Below are 21,081 nucleotides of genomic sequence, written 5' to 3'. Positions count from 1 at the left end.
ACAAGGCAGAGTCCCCACAAATTTTAAAAAAGCCCTCCTTATACCTTTGGTAAAAAAACAAGGGAAGGATCCTTCGGATCTTACAAATTATCGACCTATCTCCCTGCTGCCCTACCTCTCAAAGGTGCTGGAGGCTCATGTCTCTAAGAGTGTCTCTAATTTCATCGAGACCACCAACTACTTGGAGCCTAATCAAGCGGGGTTCCGCCCAGGTCACTCAACAGAGGCGGTGATCCTGGCGCTCCAAGACAACCTTAGAGCCAATGCGGATGTCGATACACACCAAGCCCTGGTGCTGCTTGACCTCTCGGCTGCGTTCGACACGGTTGACTATGACATCTTGCTCAACCGTGTCAAACAGGCTGGCCTGAGAGGACCAGCGTTGAGCTGGATCACTTCCTTTATCGAGGGCCGGACTCAGGCAATTCAACTAGGCAGCTTTATAGGCACTAGGCATACATCCACCTGTGGAGTCCCGCAGGGGTCGTCATTATCCCCCTTATTATTTAATCTTTATCTCCGCCCTCTTCTTCATTCCCTTAAGAAATTTAAAGTGACGGTGTTCAATTATGCGGACGATTTACAGCTATTATTCCAACTGAACATCCCCGATGCTGTGTCCGAATTTCAGAACACCATGAGACACATCCAACGCTGGATGAACGAAAACCATCTAAAACTTAACCCGGGCAAAACAGAACTACTTTTGCCCGGGAACAGTTTATCCAGTTGGAGTGTCAACTACTGGCCAGCAGACCTGGGCACCCCCCCTGTAAGGTCCACTGCTGTAAAGAGCCTAGGTATCACGCTCCATACGGACCTGTCCTTAAAAACCCAGGTGGGTGCCGTGGTCTCCGCAAGCTTTTTCCAAATGAGGAAAATACAAAAAATTGCTCACTTACTCACCCAGTCTGCCTTAATCCAGGTTACTATTGCCTTGGTCATGTCCCGCCTGGACTATTCCAACAGCGTCTACCTAGGACTTCCAGTGGGCCTGTCGAAGAGACTTCAACTAGTCCAGAATCAGGCGGCTAGACTCATTTTACAACAGCCAAAATGGTCTTCTATTAAACCAGGACTAGAAAAGCTACACTGGCTTCCGATTTCCCAGCGCATAGCCTTTAAAGCTGGCTGTATCACCTTCAAGGCCACACAAGATAAAGGCCCTGCCTTTATTCGCAGTTTGGTTTCTAAATATACCCCCACTAGAAGCCTGCGCTCTGGTCAAAAATCCCTATTGGAGGTGCCTCGCTTTAAAAGGAAGCGACAGGGTGGTTGCTGCTTTCGCCATCTAGCAGCCTCACTTTGGAACTCCATCCCCTTACCGATTAGGCAGAGTAAGGATTTACTCACCTTTCGCAAGGGACTAAAAACCTGGTTGTTCTCTCAAACCTACCATTAGCCATTGTTAGCTTAGTGTTATGTTGTACGGATTCTTCACACTTCCTATAGCGCCATGAAGCCCACGGGCGTACGAGCGCTTTATAAACTGATTTTAACATAACATAACAAAACTTTATGTTAGACTCTGATTCTTTGTTAGTTTTTCATTAGTTGCATTACTAATATATTCAACAGATATGACTGTACAATTTCATACCCACCCAATGTGTTAATGTGCACTGCTAGATTTCATGCATTTTCATGAATACAAAAGGTGGGGGCTGGCACACATTACTCACATATTCCTAATTGTTTTGTGTAGGCTAGTACCAAAGCATGTAAAGAATAACGTGAGTCCAATTTCTGTGTCTGTGGATGTCTGGACTCACAACAATTTTTTTCTAAACTTGCATTAATGGTTTCTGAATCCACACAACTAACAGGATACACTCTTTATCTTGTATTCACTTGACATTTAAAAGAACACTTTAAACTTCCTTAGTCTGACCATGAGTATGTGCTTTTCAATATACTCCTACCTTGTTCTACTCTCATTTCAACCCAGGCCAATCCCTTACAATGTGTTATAGCCAGGCCTAAATTTGCTTCTACACAGAATCTATTCAAACTGCTTAGTCTGGCATATCTTCCAATTTTGAGTTATGCTTTTATCACTTTCATGCATGGATCTTGCATGAACCATACCCAAAGCTCTCTAGTATATGACATAATTAGTGCTTGCCAAACACAAGTGCAACAACTGGGCACTGCAGGTGTGTTACTAATGACGCAACTAAAAACATCTAGTCATATGGAGGCACTGTACCATTACAAAAAATAGTCTTTGATCAATGCAGGATGGTTTTTACCAGTGCTGCATTTAACAATCCACTCTTCAGAACAAAGAGGTTTAAAATCGCTAACAAAATTGGCTTCCCCTGAAGCAAGTAACTCTGCTTTTACTTTGCTGCCTTACATTCCAGTCTCAATAATCCCCTCCTGATCCTTTGCAGCTTATTTATTCTAACATTAACATTAGTCACAGCTGAATAGAATAACAAACACCCTGCCAGGGTCAATTAGAAGGTCCCACAGGGGGATCCTAACTTAAGAGTAACGAGTGACAAAGAACACCTATCTGAGCAGTATAAGTATTCATTAGAGATTCAATCCACTTTCTTGAAAAAATATATATATATTTTATTTACAATACTTCAAAAAAAATTTTATACATTCTAAATGAGCAAGAGGTCATAAAATTTCATAAGTGCAAAACATATTTTAGAAAAACATTATTTCAAGTCCCACATGTTCCCTCAGTCACTCAACTCATGTACTCTCATTCACAGCTTCAGACAGTCAGTTCATTCATACTAATCTTTTAAATTTGATACATAGCAGTCTGAGGAAGAATTTGAACAATGGCCCCTAGAGGCTGCAATAATAACATGGAGGCACGGTGCAGTGGATGGTATATCAAAGCTCGTGCTGCATAAGTGCCATTCAAGTAAGTCACGCCAACGCGCGTTTCGATGCCGGGCCTAATGGGGCTGCATCTTCATCAGGGCAATGGGGACCATGGGAAAGGGCGGGACAGTAATAGGTGCACTTATAAAGGACATAGGTTGCAGGGTAACTTCCTTTTTACTTCAGGTGATAATGGGCACACAGGGTCCTATGCGGTTCTGATGGGTATATGCTGGCGCATTCCACTATGTGGCGTCCGTGAATAATGTCGGTTTCATAAGATAGAATAGCGTTGCCCAGGGGATCCTAAAGAAGTAATATACACACCGACCACCGGGTGGCGACCTCTGCAAGTTAGTGGTCTTCACCTGAAGTAAAAAGGAAGTTACCCTGCAACCTATGTCCTTTATAAGTGCACCTATTACTGTCCCGCCCTTTCCCATGGTCTCCATTGCCCTGATGAAGATGCAGCCCCATTAGGCCCGGCATCGAAACGCGCGTTGGCGTGACTTACTTGGATGGCACTTATGCAGCACGAGCTTTGATATACCATCCACTGCACCGTGCCTCCATGTTATTATTGCAGCCTCTAGGGGCCATTGTTCAAATTCTTCCTCAGACTGCTATGTATCAAATTTAAAAGAGTCGTATGAATGAACTGACTGTCTGAAGCTGTGAATGAGAGTACATGAGTTGAGTGACTGAGGGAACATGTGGGACTTGAAATAATGTTTTTCTAAAATATGTTTTGCACTTATGAAATTTTATGACCTCTTGCTCATTTAGAATGTATAAAAATTATTTTGAACTATTGTAAATAAAATATATATATATTTTTTCAAGAAAGTGGATTGAATCTCTAATGAATACTTATACTGCTCAGATAGGTGTTATTTGTCACTCGTTACTCTTAAGTTAGGATCCCCCTGTGGGACCTTCTAATTGACCCTGGCAGGGTGTTCGTTATTCTATTCAGCTGCTACTTTTCCCCTTTCCTGCCAGCATCATAAAGTCCCTTTGGGGAACCCCCTTCTATTTCGGGATTAACATTAGTCACGCCTCACAAAAGCATACTAATTAGCTTCTTCCTCTTTGTGAACAAGTAATTCTGAACAAAATCTTAACTACTTCTTTAAACTCTCCTATAGATCCTTGTCTCATTGTTGCAAATTGGTTTCGAACCATTCACCATGCCAGAATTATTTGCTTTTTGATCATCGGGTTTTTGGACCTGTATTATGGGTGAGTCTCACTAACTGAGTCTCACTCGTGGTAACTGGACTAATCATGTTTATTGCCACTGTCTTCTTTTAAGATAAGGCTGCTGCAATGCAGATAAGGTATGGGGCACTGGGCAGCATACAAGTGAATATGTGTGCAACTTCACTTAACAGTCAACCGACCTCAGCTACCACCTGACACACACTGATAACTCCCACAGTCACCTAACGGATTGGACACAGCTCACCATGCCAATCACCACAGGGATTATTTTCTCCACCCACTCTGGAGCACTGACAAACCCCTGCCCCCACAATGCCTTCAACCTGGGACAGACAGAAATCAGAAGTGCACTCACCAATATTCTCAACTCATCCATCACCAGGGTCAACTTCCCTGAAGACTGGAAAACCGGAGAAGTGAAACTTCTCCTGAAGAAACCGTCTGCCAACCCCAGTAAGCTTAAGATCTATTGCCCCATCTTTGTGGTCCCTTTCCTGGCCAAGGTCCTGGAGAATGACATCAATTGCCAGCTCGTAGACCACCTGGAAGGAAACAATCTACTAAATGCCACCCAGTCAGGTTTTTGCTCTACAAATAGCACTAAAACCTCCTTCATAGCTGCAACCAATGACATTAGAGATACCCTCAATCGGGGTGAGACTGCAGCCCTGATCCTCCTGGCCCTCTCAGCAGCCTTCAACACTGTTTCCCACCAAACCCTCATCACCAGACTCCATCACATTTGCATGCGAGGAAACACGATCAAGTGGATCACTTCCTTCCTCACAGGATGCACACAGAAAATCTATTTACAACTCTACACCTCTGAATCCAGGAGCATCATCTGCAGAGACTCCAAAGGATCCTCCCTCAGGCCCAACCTCTTTAACACCTACATAAATCCTTTGGCCACCATTGCCAGCACCCACACATTCAACATATCCTCATACACTGATGACACCCAACTCATCCACTCTCTCATGTAAGACACCGACACCATCCCATTCAAATTCCAGAATGTCATGAAAGATTTTGCCAACTGGAGGAGATCCAACTGCCTGAAGCTGAACACAGACAAGAGGGAAGTGCTCATCTTCGCAAAGAACTCCCCCCATGGGATACATGGTGGCAATTGGCACTCAGGCCCACCTCTACCCCCACCAACCACGTCTGCAACATCTGCATCATTCTAGACAGCAACCTCTCCATGATGCGCTAGGTCAACATAGTAGCCTCATCTTGTTTCCATGCTCTCCGCATGCTTCATAAGATTTTCAGTTGGATCCCTGCCAGCACCAGGAAAACTGTGACTCAAGCCCTCATCATCAGCTGACTAGACCACGGGAATGCACTCTACACCAGAACCACCACCAAACTCATAAAATAATACAGACCAAACAGAACGCCTCAACCAAACTCATCCTTCACCTCCCCAAATGGACTAGCATTACCCTCCACCTCAGAAGACTCCACTTGCTCCACACCCAGAAGAGGTGCCAGTTCAAGCTGCCGAATCATGCCTACAAGTTCCCCCACAACATAGACCCTGCTACATCAACCACCACATGACTTTTCACCAGCCAAACAGACAGCACTGATCCACCTCCCTCACCCTTGCACACCTACCCGGCATCTGGTGGAGCCAAAGTAGATGTGGTTCTTTCTCCTACCTCCCTGCCAAATCTTAGAACAACCTCCCACTACACCAATGAACCTCTGGCTCGCTTGCCAACTTCAGAAAGAGATTCCAGACCTGGCTCTTCAACCAATCTCACCATCCCCGGTGCCTGGATACCCCCCAGGGTGATAATCCGCGCTGTATAATTCCTAACTTATTGTTTGCACTCATGTGTGAGACTACCATCATGTGCAGCCCGATAATTGTGCATAGGTATTTTGGTGCAGAAAAGACCCTGTCTGAATGGATTCTAACCTGAGGCAGGCCTTATAATAGTAGTATGCTACGCAAACAAACAATGGACAGACGGCTGAACAAATCAAATATTCCGCTCCCAGTCAAGAGATCTGAGCAAAACCCATTCTTCTTTTGCTCACCATGCCACCCCAGTTTTCACCCAGCCAAAAACAAATCAGTCTTGACCCTGCTCCTCATGGGAACAGACCTGCCTGAAATGCCAAGTCAGGTCCTACCTAGACTGGAAAAAATCTTTCTGGAATCGGTTTCGGGTATCACCACACATCGCCAGGCTATATTGAATCCAGAGGCTCAGTGAGCAAATGACCCACATCTGAAACAGTGCTTTCTGAGACAAAAATATGGCACACTTATGAGGAAGTTGAGATCACAGAGGGTGGCACCCTGCACCCCGATGTTCAGGAATAAATATAGGAGATCTGCCCAGAAACTCAGATGCATGCCTAGAAATATCGAGAGAAGGACTGTCCTGCTGAACCTCTGGTCTGCACCACAAGAGGACTACACTCATGAGGACTCCACTTACTGCACTATTTGGGCCTCACAAAAGAGGACTTTTCCTGGCTTCTAAAGGATTAAGAAGTGAACTCCCTGAAAGCAACAGGTGCAACATAGTTTCAAGAATTCACCTCCATCGATTTCATCAAGGAAAGCCCATCTGACTAACTTCACCTGGACTTTAAATGATTTGAACAGGTGCATTGTGGGAATTTTAGTCCCAAACCTCAAAGAGGCAAATTAGAGCGTCTTGACCCTTGGCTGATATTGTGGGCCCTTGGACTGCACAAGAGAGGATTGCACTCATAAGGACTGCACCTGCTGCACTCACAAGGTTTCAAAACAAAAGGACTTAGATGGTCTTAAATGATAAGAAGTGGACTCTCTGATCAGCAACAGGTACAAAAGTGCTGGAAGGCTACCAGCAACATCAACAAGAAGGATAACTCCAGCTGACAAGCTTCACAGGGATTTAATTTTGATTGACCAAGTGCATTGTAGTTCCAAACCCCAAGAGGCGAACCAGAGCTTCTGAACCCTTGGCTGGTGCTGTGGATAAGTATTTGCTTCTAAGTGCCATTTTTTCTTTTAATCTTTACAAATTCATAACTCTGGTTCCCTACATTGGATGCTTGCCATTTTGGTGTTTTTAATCATACAAATATTTCCTATTTTTATAAATTGGTGTTGTTTTTGGATTGTGTGTTGTGTCTTACTTACTTACTGTATTCACATTTTTAAATGCTTTACACACCTGTCTCCTAAGTTAAGCCTGTCTGTTCGCAGCTAAGCTACCAAGGGTTGAGCAAGGATACATTTGGTGCACCTCATTTTGATTGTGGTGTTATTACTAATTGTAGGTACCTACCTACCCTTACAAAACAACCTCCTTCAAATAATGTGCTTTTCAATAATTTTGGAAATGTTCAGGAGAATTATGTATGTAATAATATATGTATTATGAGAAATGCAAAACAGTCATTTGGCGCAGCATTGTACATCGAAAGGGGTTCTTGCATCCATTTTGGATGCATGAAGTATTTTGCAAACACAAGCAATGCAAACAGCAGCTGTTTGCATTTTGATCATTCACGTTGTTCCTGTGAGTTCACACTACATTTTTTTACAGTGAGCATCCATGTAAAAGATGAGCATTGGTCAAGTTGCATGGATTATCTTCATCAGGTTTTAAAGACCTTGCTGTGTAAAAATCATGTTACTGCTCTTATTGTCTCTACCTTCTAGTGAGAGGTAATCAAAAATACAGGAAACTTTAGTAACTGCCCAAGTGTTGTAGAAAGATATGCAAATGTGCTGCATATATTGGAAATAAGTGGAGTACTCAGACACTATTGGATAAGTATAGTGTTGAAAGGGGAACCATCTTGGTGAGTGTGAGTGATGAACATATATCCATTCTTAGTTATATTGTGTTTTATAGAACTAGCAATGAGAAACTGTATCATAAATTATTATCCTTAGCCATCATTGTGCCATGAATGCCCAATGCCCTCAATAAGACTGTGGATTACCAAATAATTTACATTGGTCGAATTAGGAGTTATGGAATACAATTTATGATGTGCCTTCATTAAAGAAATCCTCAACTGTCATAAGGTATTTAAAAGTTTTGACAAGAATAAGATCCAGTGGTGAGCCTGAGGGACTTTTTTGGTCACTACTATATACATTCATTTACATATCCAGATGCCTCCCTGTTTTTAGGGAATGCCTTTTGTTATTATTAGTAATCAGAAACTCAACATAAAGAGGAATGTGTTTTTAGGTACAGTCTTGGAGACCCGATTTACATTAATATTTTGGCGTGAAAAGCTCTGACAAAGGGAATTAATTATCTTATGCATTTCATATACAATTAGGTTTTATCTGCCATCTGTAATAGCTATTTATAAAATGTATGACTCTTGGGCAGGACAACCTTGCATCATGGTGTTGTCGTTTCGTCAAGAGCAGTCTAGTATGTCAAGATGCTGTTGGTAGTCTAGGGTTCCCCTGTGTAGATTTTGTTTTGCCTCTTCATGACATTATGTCAAGTTTAATTTTCAGGAGTGACTTTACAGCATGCTCTCAAGTGATTATTGAGGTATGACTTTAAGAGTCAACCGACAGAGGGCATCACCAGCATACTCGATTGTATTTTATTAGTACTGAAACACTATCATGCTCTCTGTGTTTACCCTATTAATGCAAACGTCATTAGCTATTTAGTTTTAAAAAGAAGTGGTCAACTTGGTTAGTCAGATTAGGTTAATGACTGTGAAAAATCTTGTTTGTTAAGTATTTTTCGCCAATTGCATTTATCAGGTTCAGGAGCTATCACATGCTTGATCAATGCTTATGTTTTAGCAAATCTATTGTATGGTTGTTTTGAGTTCCATTTAGGATGTAGAAAATGTAGATATGTAGCAAATCTATTGTATGGTTGTTTTGGGTTCCATTAAGGATGTAGAAAATTAAGAAGTGTAGTTTGTGAATAACAATTTGGTTACTCTTTTGTGGGTGGGTGCATTCTGCTCTTTAAAACCCCACCCTACCCTCCATAAACCCCTCCTTATCTCTCCCTAAAGCCCCTCCTATTTAGTAGTACATATACACCTTGTTTCTAGGCACTCCCTCTTATACTTCCGACATTTACTACCAAGTAGGAAAGACACCCCAATGTACCTCAATAGAGGCCCAGATAGTTACACAACCTTTTACCTACATCTGTCCTATCATTGTTCTACATAACGGGCCTGCCATGGACCTTTTGCAAAGTTAGGTGCTACATGACTGTTGTGTGGTTATATCCCAAAATCTAGCCTCATATATTATGCATGAGGATTCTTAGTATCACAGATTGATTACCATCTTCTGAATAATAACTCTGTATAAGGGTAACCTCTATCATCATCCTTGCCCGACATGCCCATAATACACTTCTAGGTAGAGCCCCTGAGGGCACCTTTCAGGTATACAAGCACTGCATCATAGCTAGACAAACCAGAGGAGAAAAAGACATCCATGCTGACACTCTGACATGAGACGCAGAGGTTCCTGCACGCAGTGGTCTGACATCCCTTGCGGGGTGTCCAACTCAAGACCAAGACTGGGTCCTCTGCTCTCCCACATCAGGTAATGTGGCTGGCTCGAACCTAAGTGGCTTCTAGGCTATACACCTACATATATGCTAGGTACATTTAGGTACATATAGTTAGGGTTTGCATGATAGGAGTAAGCATTATTACTGTCATGTATTCATATGGCTGCAAATATTAATTGATTTATCACTGCGGTAGAATTCTACCTTTTCTTTATTTGCTAGTGCTTATAACCGTATATATCTGTTTATGTCTTATGGTTGTTGCAGCACACGTATTTTACACTAGAATGGCGCTGGTTTAGTAAATGCTTATTGAAAGCGTCCTCATTGTTTATTCTGTGTATCTCTCTGAGACAAAGTAAGCAAGAGTGACTGAGCGAAAAGTACTGTACTGTTTCCACAATCTATGAGGAGTCAAAAGTTGTCATGTTCAATATTTGCCAGAAGCTATATTCGCTCCTTGGTAAGAGGGGCTAGTACTGGCACTATGAGCTAGCTGGACTAACATATCCTTCGGCGGTGTCTAGAATCAGTCTGGACACCAATACCTTGGTTTATGTTGTCTTAACATGCAGATACCAAATATAGATTTGTAGGGACTACAAAACAACACAACAGTAGGGGTGGAGATGGAGATTTACACTGCTAGATGTATGAAGAGCATTGTGTGGTACTTTAGTAGTACTATTGTAGCACCAGTAAATGTATTACAGAATACAGTTTATGAATTGGCCTCAATGTATCTCATACATATATACAATAATAACCTAAGGCGCCCGAACTTCTGCTACGCCCACTGTGTGACTTTCGCCTATCGTAGCGAAGCAGGTGCCATTTAAGGTTGGACACTGACAGCACTATTTGTTGTGGGAAGGCAACTGAAGAAGGAACTATTCCGAAATTCATTATGAAATTCCAATAAATTTGCCGGTTTAAGCAAGCCACTATGTGTGCCTGGACCTTCCTTGTGGGGGGGCCTTCTTCGTGATATAATAATACAAATTCCAATCATGCATTGAGTCTCACATATTCAATGGCAGATTTACTAATATTGAACAGGACAGTGCCATATCTAATAAGATCTGGCACAGCTCCTATCTCACCAATCACTAGCACACTACTTAACTGATTAGCTCCAAGTATACACCATTTCAAAATAGTGCAAAGATGTGTGTATGAGTCTAGCCTAGGCTCTAGTGCAAAATACAATGCTTTAGCTCACTTTAAATATGTTTCCACATAGTATGTGTGATACAGAACAGCATACATAAAATAGTGCTGTGAGCTTAAAGTTTTTTTTATCAAAGAAAAGATTTCTCTATATGCGTGATTATAATAGTTTTTATTCACACACTCATGATATGTTCATGGTTTTTGGAGAAAGGGATAAGTGGGAGTTCATTGGTTCCAGTTTCCAGTTCTGTTTCTGTAGGTTAGAATGGTGTCTTTTTCCGGTAGTCATGGTTCCCTTTCTATCATTCTACAGGTCCTCATTTGTTGCGTTTTACCACAGATACCCCAACCTTGGAAAAAGAAAATAGCTCAGGTAAGTGATATATATAATTGATAGAGAACGTTCATTTTCTCTTCCTACCTGAACCTTTCTGTTTGTTAATTATTCTCTTAGTTTAGTGACACAATTTCTGCAAATTGCCTTAACTTAGTGCCAACAGTGGATGTGAGAATGTCACAGAAAGACAAATTACCAGAAGATACATTAGACAAGTGTTAGATAAGTAGTTTCCCATTTGACTTTCACGTCACCTTTTGCCTGTTTAATTTAGTCACCATCTTTAAGGCAGAGTGAAAATAAAATATTTTCTCTTATTAGGCATTGAGGTTGCACCCCTTTAATTATGGAACCACCCTTTCTCCTCAAAATACCAAGCCAAGCTTCAGGACCAACTGCAGAACCGGCCATTCACCTAAGAGAGCCACACGCCTCCCTGTGTGGAGTTTTGTGCTTTCCCAGTCCAGTCTTAGCACAAGAGAAAATCTGGCTCATAGAAGATCCTGCTTCTGCTCTATGGTTAAGTTTCCTTATATTCTGAGTCCTCCTCTTAATTATTTAGGGGAGGGGGCATGTAGCCCCCCACCAATGGCAAATTTAGGCACCTGGGACCCCATACTCTGGGGTCCGACCTACCTGTATTAGGATGCTCACTTTTGCATTTTTTTTTAATTACTAATAGGGGACTTCAGCCCTGGGGACACCATCTCCCAGGGCCTGGCCATTGAGAGATGAGGGAGAGGGGCTGTCTGGCCCTCCCATCCCCAGGTCAAATTTGGCCTCAGACCGCATACCCCGAGGCCCAGCCTCTCTAAACTTTGTTGGGGACTGCAGGGGGAGACTCAAGGCCCCTGCAGGTCCTGCCTGCTCTCCACCTCCTGTGGGAGATGACATTGCAGACAGGAGGCCGCTGAAAGGCAGCATCTTGTCTGTCAACACAATGTTTTATTCTGTTTCTTTGCATGCATATTTGCATGCAAGCATGCAGGAGCAGTTTGATGGCTCCGGTTTGCAGAAATCAGGGTTATGTTTGCTTTTATGTTGGTGTGAATTGGCAGGCCCTATCAAGCAAATGCAAACAGCTATGTCATGGGGGGTTGCAACTTGGGACATAGCAGGAGCCAGCCCTTGATGGTGGCTGTCCCCAGGGCCACTCACAGCTCTACTAGGGGGGCCTCACAGTCCCCCCTCTAACATATAAGGTAGCCCTGGGGAGGTGGGGGTCCTGGGACAGGGGGTTCACTAGAGACTCCCTACATTGATGTATTTCAGCCCAGAGAGGTGGGGGTTCATGGGGAAGCCACCTGACACCCCTTTATTTTTGATAAATTATCCCAAGGAATTGGTAGTCCCTGGGGCTGCAGTGGGGCCATGTACTTTTAAGTTCAGCCCCGAAGAGGTGGCGGCTCCTGGGGCTGCATGGGAGCAGACCGAGATTCCCGCATTTTTGTATATATGCTCTCGGAAGGTGGTGGTCCACAGGGCTGCAGGCAGGCCCGGGGGGCTCACCTGCACACATGTCATAAAGTTCTTTTTTTGTGCCTTTTTTGTGGGGGACTCGGCTTCAGCGGAGTCCCAAGACAGCTGCCAACACTTCCTAGTTGAAGGGTTGGCAGCCAATCAGAGCTTTGCATTTCATGCATAACCTCATCTGTTTTAAAAAAATAATCGTGACCACAGATTTAGTAACTTTTTAAAAAAAATTCTCAACAACTACTGAATGGATTTACACCAAATAAATAAAAGCGTGTTATGCGTAACTAAATTTAGCTTTCCGCCAACTTTGGTGAAATTCTGTTAAGTTATTTGGGATGTAAGCATGTTCACAGCTCCTATTGGAATTAACATTGTAAACACACCCTTTTTTTACCCTCATGTTTCACAGGCCCTGTGTCGCAAATTTCCCGAAACTTTCCATCTGCCAAAAGATTCACTGAAGCACATTTTTGGAAAATTGCACAAAGATTCGTCAAATGGTACCAAAGATCGATGCAAGTCAAAAAACACTTGGCCTATGGGATCCTGGTCTTAACTATAAATACCTACTGGTGACCGCTGTAGGAGAGTAGGATCTGCTTACTATGGTTGCCCCCACTTTTTGCTGGTGTTTTACTGTTTCTCGACTTTAGTCTGGCTGGGGGCCTGCTATCCAGGACCACAGCCCAGATTCTTCCTCTCTAAAATGATTGCATATACTTTAGGTACACTCCAGATTGTTTACTGGGTTACCCTTGTGAGTCCCTAGTATATGTTACTTTAGGAACCGAGGGCATAGATACCCCAGAGGCCTACCAGGGGCTGAAGCATGTATTATGCCACCCCTGGGAAGCCTTCCAAAATGGCACCACCGGTCTGCTACCGCAGCCTGGATAAGGTGGTGCATGCACCCCTTACTAAGATATAGCCTACCTATATCTACCTTTAATTACCGACACAGCTAAACCTATTAGTCACTCCTATGGCATACCTTATCAATCCTGAAGGAAGAGTGCTTGGTTTTGTGTGAGAGAGCGCCATTCCATGAACTGGGTCCCTCTGCAGCTTTCAGAGCCTATCATCTGAGGCTGTTCTGTGATGCAGCCAGACCATATACTCTTAAGTGCATTATAACCTCGCAGTAAATGCTAACTTTGGAATGGCTGCATGGAAACATGTTGTTTGGTGTCAAACACTTTGGAATCCTGCCGCCCCCCAGCCAGTCCTGGCGGTGGGGGTGGGATTCCACCCTTCTAGAGGGAGAGATATGTACACACTGCCCTAACCGGTAATGGTTTAAAAGAACCCTAGCATCACAAAATGGATGCTTCAGTTACAGATGCAGGTCTGACCTCCTGCTGCTGGAAGAAACTCCAGCAGGGGAGGCCTGGTCAATAGATTTCCTGTCACAGGGTGGTGTAACCACCTCCCAGACAGGCTTTAGTCTATTGGGGCTGGGTGGGGGCACTCAGAGAGTGCTATTCAGGCAGTGCTGGGGGCACACTTGGTGTCCCTGTGCATACCCCAGTTCAAACCAGTTATAGGGGCATTCAGCCCTTGCTCTGGCATGAAACTGGGCAAAGGGAGAGGGGTGTAACCACCCCTCTTCCCAGACCCTCCCTTAGGTGGGTCCCCAGAGTATGTCCAACACCTTTCTTTAGTATAAGTAAGGGACCCCTGGAAACAGGACTTTAGATTATACCTGGACGAAACTCTGAAGCTGAATCCTGGAACTTCGACACACTACTAACGACTAGAGGACTGAAGAATCTTCCTTGGGGCCAAGGAGTGACTCCCCTGCTTCAAGCAGGCACCAAAGAAGCATATTGCCAATGTTCCTGCCGGACTCCGAAGTATTTGCGACTTAGGACACGGAGTTCCAGACTTCTCAGAGGCCGACACGAGATCCCAGCAAAGCTGAGACCCACAGCCCTCACGAGTGATGTGGAACCGGAATTCCTGTGTCAAAGTTACAAGCAATCTTACCTGTCAGTTTGCTTTTAGGATGATTTTGCAGAGACGTTATGGACCAACTTCCCAGTACCCTAACTAATAACCTTATAGGTAGACACACTAGGCTACACAGTTGGGATTCAGGGAGGAGGGCCGGAATCCGGGACGCTAGATGCTCCTATTTGTCGACCTCCGAGGCAACAAGGAAAAGTATAAGTAACTATAAACGTAAACCAAACCTGAACATACACTATCCTCACTAAAATCATAGAAGTTACTCAACGTAATTTCCTACCTGCGAACTAGGAGTGTTGTACGTCGCGTCCTTGTAGTCGTCGTGAAGTGTTCAGGAGCAGGTTGTAGTGATGGTTTTTGAAGTATTCTAATTGAAAGACTGTTGTACGAAATGATGTAGTAGAGGGTGGTAAACTGGTACCTGGGTTTATAAATAAACAAGAGAAATAAGTTACTAATTTTCTTATAAAGCAATTCTGTTTAAATAAGGACTTCTTATTTTACGCTAGTATTTCACTTACTCTCTAATATTCCAAGCTTAATATTCTTCACAAACTGTATAAGGAGAAAGAAAAAAATAAAATTGCTTAACACACAGCGAATCCTATAAAAGTGCTCTTTTCACATGATTAAAATGTGCAAATGTTAAGTACTATGATCATTTTTTTACTGCTAATAAATGTCTCTATCTTTCTAAATGAAAGTTCCAAAAATTGTCCCTAGAATACATCAAGGTAATTTTGAAGTTTTTGCTTCTTGCTTTCTTTCGTAGGGCGCCAGAATTAACCTCAGAAAAGTTTCACTTAGCTTATGTTTTCTTCTTCCTTGTAGCTCCGGAAATGCTGTCAGCAGCCACAAGACCGACGGTGAATAAAATGGAGCACAGGAGTTTCGTTGTTGAGCAGCAAGTAAGGCCGGGTGTTCTCGCACTCCAGAGGCAAAAGGCAAAGCACTTTCTGGAAGATGGGTGTGGCACTAAAGAGGCTTGCCACACTCAAGAAGAATGATGACGTTATGCACGTTCTACGTAACGTGTGCACATCGGAAGACTGCATTGATGTAGAAAGCATGAAGCTTTCGGCTTTTACTTTAGTACGACAGTGATTTTCCTTTGATGCGGATCGCATTGCACTGATGTGTGTCAAACGGTGGCAAAGTACAAATGTTACACAGTACAACGCACTACAAAGCACATGATAACGAAATACAAAGCCAACACAGGGCTTTGTGATATGAAGTGTATTATAAAACACTGCATATTCCTACCTAGTTATACACACATTAACATACTCAAACTAAGGTGTTTTGGAAGCACGGACAGGGGTGGATTTCATCCTGGCAATATTACGCTTTTCTGGAGCGTTATGCACCATCTTTTAGTCCAGCAAGTGCCTATGCAAGGATTTATGGAAGTTGGGATGGAGAATCATGACATCTTGGACACCGTGCATATTCGCCAGTGCATCAACTTCTCAAGCTTTCCCGAAGTTGTACATTGGGCTACTTGTAGTCCAAGCCCCGAGCACTATCTGCACCAAAGAGTGTGGGCCTACACTCCACGAGTGTTCCGTGAGCCCGCTTCTAGCATTTCTGCTTGAGGCCCCTTCACGATCCCTGGTCTGTCGACTAGTGGGTCCCCAAGAAGGTACATTCTTTTTCTTGGGCTTCCCTGGTTGTTTCAGACATGCCCTGACTGCCCACCGAGTGGTGAGTCCCTCAGACCTTGCTGGTCTGCACCGAAGCCAATCTCTGCTTTCTACGTGGGTTGCTTTTGCCAAGGCTTGTTGGCTTCAATTCGGAAACCGACACTTCAGCACTCGACATCCTTTGTGGGACAGCTCAAATTCAGCACCTGGTCATCGTCGAAACCTCCTGGTCCGCGTGGCTGAAGAGTCAAGGTTCACCTTCTTCACTTGAAATCACCCCGACATTGGTGGGCATCTGACCATCCCCTTTCTGGTCACTGGCAAGTGACCCAGATTCTGTTCCCCTCTGCTTTCAGGTTCTTCACATCTTCAATCCATCCGTGGATCCACCCAGACCCTTTCCACTTGGAAGCCAGCAACACTTTGCAGCAGATCTTAATTGAAATTGACGACGAAACCTGATATGAAAAGACACCTATGCACCTGACTTCTCTGGGTGAGATAACTCGAGTACTCCGGTGCTCCCGTGGGTGTTGACTCTAGAATATCCTAGTTCTAAAGGGGTTTGCTCCAAATCATCTTGTAAGTGTCCTTTATTTTTAAAATTCCAACCGCGGCATTCCCCATAGAAGTTAATGGTGATTCACTGCTGTGTTTAGACACTGCACGCGTCGCCCATAGGTCCACTGTGTCACTACCTTGGGCCGTTCCTGGTGGCCTCAGTGGTTCTAAAGGCTCGAGACCTTGTCTCTATGTGAGTCGTGCTTCTGATACCACTTTCTTAATATATGGTTTGGTACGCGGTGGAAGTGTGAGAAGTGTGGCTCAATGAATAGAGCAGCAGACCCTGATGCAGAGGTCTAGCCAGGGACCAGGGTTCAATTCCCCGCCTCGGCGGGTCTTGGGCTCAAAAATTCCACGGACCTGATAATTCTCGCCTCGGTGCCTATTCCAATCATGGAGTCCCACTCTGCAACTCTGGGCAATAGCTTGCTTAATCTCCACAACGGCCCCCACAACGCTAAGGATGCCTGGCCTCCACCTAGGGGGTACCCAGGAGTGGCCCCCCCCCTGGGAAAGCCAGGATGGGTTCCACAGCGGTATTCGTACAAGCTCCTTGAGACCCTTGTGGGTGAGTAGTGCACTATACAAATATCAATTTACATTTTTACGCCCCTAGGGCTCAACGTATATTGTGCTAATTTACTGTGTGCTAATTAAGTGTACTGAATGTACTTTTGCCTCTAGCCTCATAAAGAGACTAGAGGGATGTGTTCAGAATAAGTACATATATTTTATATATACCAGGTGTCGTTCTCCTTTCATTTGGTCATTCACGAGATTATAGACCGGTAAAACAAGCTGCTTCACATTCCTTTAAGACTTAGCCTAAAAGCTGCTCTCCATAGCTACCACTAGGATAGCTTTCTAAAAAGGTTGTCTTTAAACCTACCATCAATAAAGGTAATTGGGACTCGTGCAAGCTGCCCACTAGAATAGTGGACATCATATGCCAGGCCAACTTCTCACAACCGCCAGTAGGGAACATATGTATATGTGTCGCCAGTAGGTAGTTATAGTTAGGACCTAGTTTCCATAGGAAAAACATTTATTCTTTTGCCAATATCTTTGGCGCCGTTTGAAGAATCTTTGTGAAATTTTCAAAACTAATGGTTCGCTTAGGTCAGCTCTTGTCTTGAAAGTTTTGGGATGGTTCGTCAAGCAAGAGCCGATAAAAAAGGGGGTCCCAAAATGCAATTTCTGCATGTTAATTTGAATAGGAAACTTTAGACTAAGTTACAGCTCGATCTGCTAAACGGAATTGCACCAAATTTAGCAAAAAGATAGTTCTTTGGTCAGAAAGCGACCTTTTTAGGTCTCGCCTATGCAGCACGCATTCTCTGCATAGGAAAAGACATTTAGAAATCAATTCAGTTTTGCTGCCAAAAACCTGCACGCATTGCATTGCTTTGAATGGCAATGTGTGCATGTTTGGCGATTCCCTTGCGGGAGCGAGCTTTCAAACCATCTGTTTGTAATTAACTCGCAAACAGATGGTTCCTGCTCACTCCCGCAAGGGAAACAGGGGCTGGCCCCCTCCTCTCTCCCCTCCCCCTGCTGCCTCCACCTTTCCTTCTCTTTTATTTTACCTTTAGCGCGAGGCTCACACTTGTTTTCTTTAGATTTACAGAACAACGGAGGCACAGTGGAGCAATTCTAATCAACTAAAAATTGCTGCCAATTTTAATAAAATGGTATTCTTTTGAAACATACTTACAGTTGTGACCAAACGAAAATGCACCTTAAAGAATAAATAATGAGTGACTGGTCAGATCTTTTCAGCTGTTAAATATGCAATGTCCCAAAGTTATTTTTCATTATTTGTTCTGGTGTCTAATGATGTATACCGTGACATCATTCGAAGATGGCTGCGCTATTTAGCACTTTCATTGAGGATGTCCCTCTTTTGTGTCTATCCTGCAGTGTCACAGCCGCATTGTTGTGGTGTGCTGAAGTGACGATCTTCCGGCGTGCAGAGTCATCGGCCATTTAGAAGGGAGAAGGATGGTGAATGAGTGCTCAGTGTTTGTTGGTTGTGACTAAGTGATTTTCTTGTTTTTAAGAAGGTTGCACTGTGCGGGCCAGGATACCGGAAGGGTAACACAGAGACAGATTTTAACTTGCTGCCTCCGGTGTAAGCGGTGTAAATTGGGGAGATATGTACAATCATGCTAGGCCTATGGGTTAGTGCTCCACGTGTTTTCTGCCTACCACTTGAAAATTAATTTGGTCATTCACTTCACTTAATTAATTGTAATATCCCTCTTTTCATCTGATGTTTATCTACATGTTACCATAGCTCTTCCCTCATTCTGTCCTTAACAGGTAGTTCCCTTTCTGATTCCGCTGAGTGTCTCATACCGATGTCAGAACAGTAAACCCGTGAGTTCAACACGAACACCCTCACGGGCACAGTGAAATTTATTGGGCTGTCCATCTATCCGCAGTAACTCCACTTGTTAGGTTGACCTTTGTCATTAGGGAGTAAAGCTTGCCCACTATGTAATGACTCCCTTCCATACCTATTAAGTTTGTTCGCTGAAATTGTATAGTAGTGTTGCCTTATATTTGCAGAGATTACATGAAACAAATTGCAAGAATTTCGATTTAAGGAAGACTTCCAAGTCAGTTTTTGGGAGGGAGGGAGGATAGGGAGTGAAATGTAAACAACTATGGAGTTTTTGCTGACTAAGGTGCCAATTTTCATGGCCAGCTGTACTATAATACTAGAATTTGTGCTTATTTTACACTTTTTATAAGTGAAGCACATTTAGATGTCTCATGTGTGAGCACTTAATGTATAATTTTTGCATGCAAGAGAGTCTGCACATTGTTGCAGTGACAAGATGAAACGGGTTCTAGCACCCCTTAAAAGTTTCCAGCATTCTCTGATCATGAAACATTTGCTTATTGTCACAACCTGTACTTTGAGGTATTAGAAAAGTAAATGTGTTTAGGCTTTTAGGCTCACTACCATCTTTCCAGACTGAAAAGACCATTACGGCTGTGAAAACTATAAATAGTAAAGGCATCCCTGTGGCATGAATAGCCAGCCCCCTGCAGCGTTATTCTTCAGACTGTGGCAGGCCTATCACTCACATTGTGGAATTCATTTTTTTTTAATCAACATTGAGGCAATTGTAATCAACTAACCTTACTCCCCATATTTGTAATATATATATATATATATATTCACTGAAAAAACCCTAGGTTTTACACACGTTATAGTTAGGAAGTAGCATTTAAAAAGCCTATGAAATTCACTGGAAAAACCATAGGTTTGACACATGTTATAGTTAGCTGGACATTTTACTCATATAAAACCAATGAAATTCCCCGTTATAGTTACTTCAGCTAACTATAACTCACGCGCCTGCAATGCACTGCTGATGATGTTACACATCACATCACTCATGACATCATCTATTAAATGGGTTAGTTTTGAAAATTACATATATTTTATATATGTAGATCAGAAAGTTGGTTGAAAAAAATTGTAGTATATAAGTGTATAAACGTTTGCTTTTTGGGTGACAAATAGATTCTATAACTGACTGATTAAATATATCTTAATGAGTACATGTGTTCCTGAGTAATATTTAAATATATACCTATCTGTGTCTGTCTATCAGTTTCTATTTTATTGGCTGAATGTGTTGATGAGTAGCTATATCATTGAAACATTATATCTATATAGGTTATTGTTTCTTTATTATTACCAAAAGTATCTCACTGTCTAAGTGTTAATATGCTACATTAGGAGATTTTACATATTCCATTCATGCAAGAGTCAGTGACATACTATTCCTATATGTTGTAGGCAGCATATGTGAGATACTAGATATTATCAGTGTTATCAAGAGTAATGTCACTAACCATGTGATAAGTGATGTAATATGTAACATCATCAGCAGTGCATTGCGGGCGCGCGAGTTATAGTTAGCTGAAGTAACTATAACGGGGAATTTCATTGGTTTTATATGAGTAAAATGTCCAGTTAACTATAACATGTGTCAAACCTATGGTTTTTCCAGTGAATTTCATAGGTTTTTTAAATGCTACTTCCTAACTATAATGTGTGTAAAACCTATGTTTTTTTCAGTGAATTTCATAGGTTTTTTGAATGCTAGTTCCTAAGTATGAAAAATATACCTGAAATAAATATCGACATACCAATCTTACGTGCACAACTGAGTGCACGCACCCACCTATTTATTTCATGAAAGCTTTCCAATTTAAACCTAATGAATTTCTTCATAGACCAATGAAAGAACTTATAGTACGTTAAGACACTGAACCTAGGCTTTTT

The sequence above is a fragment of the Lissotriton vulgaris genome, chromosome 8 (assembly GCF_964263255.1).
Source record: "Lissotriton vulgaris chromosome 8, aLisVul1.2, whole genome shotgun sequence".
Taxonomy (NCBI): Eukaryota; Metazoa; Chordata; class Amphibia; order Caudata; family Salamandridae; genus Lissotriton; species Lissotriton vulgaris.
This window is presented reverse-complemented; position numbering follows the sequence as displayed.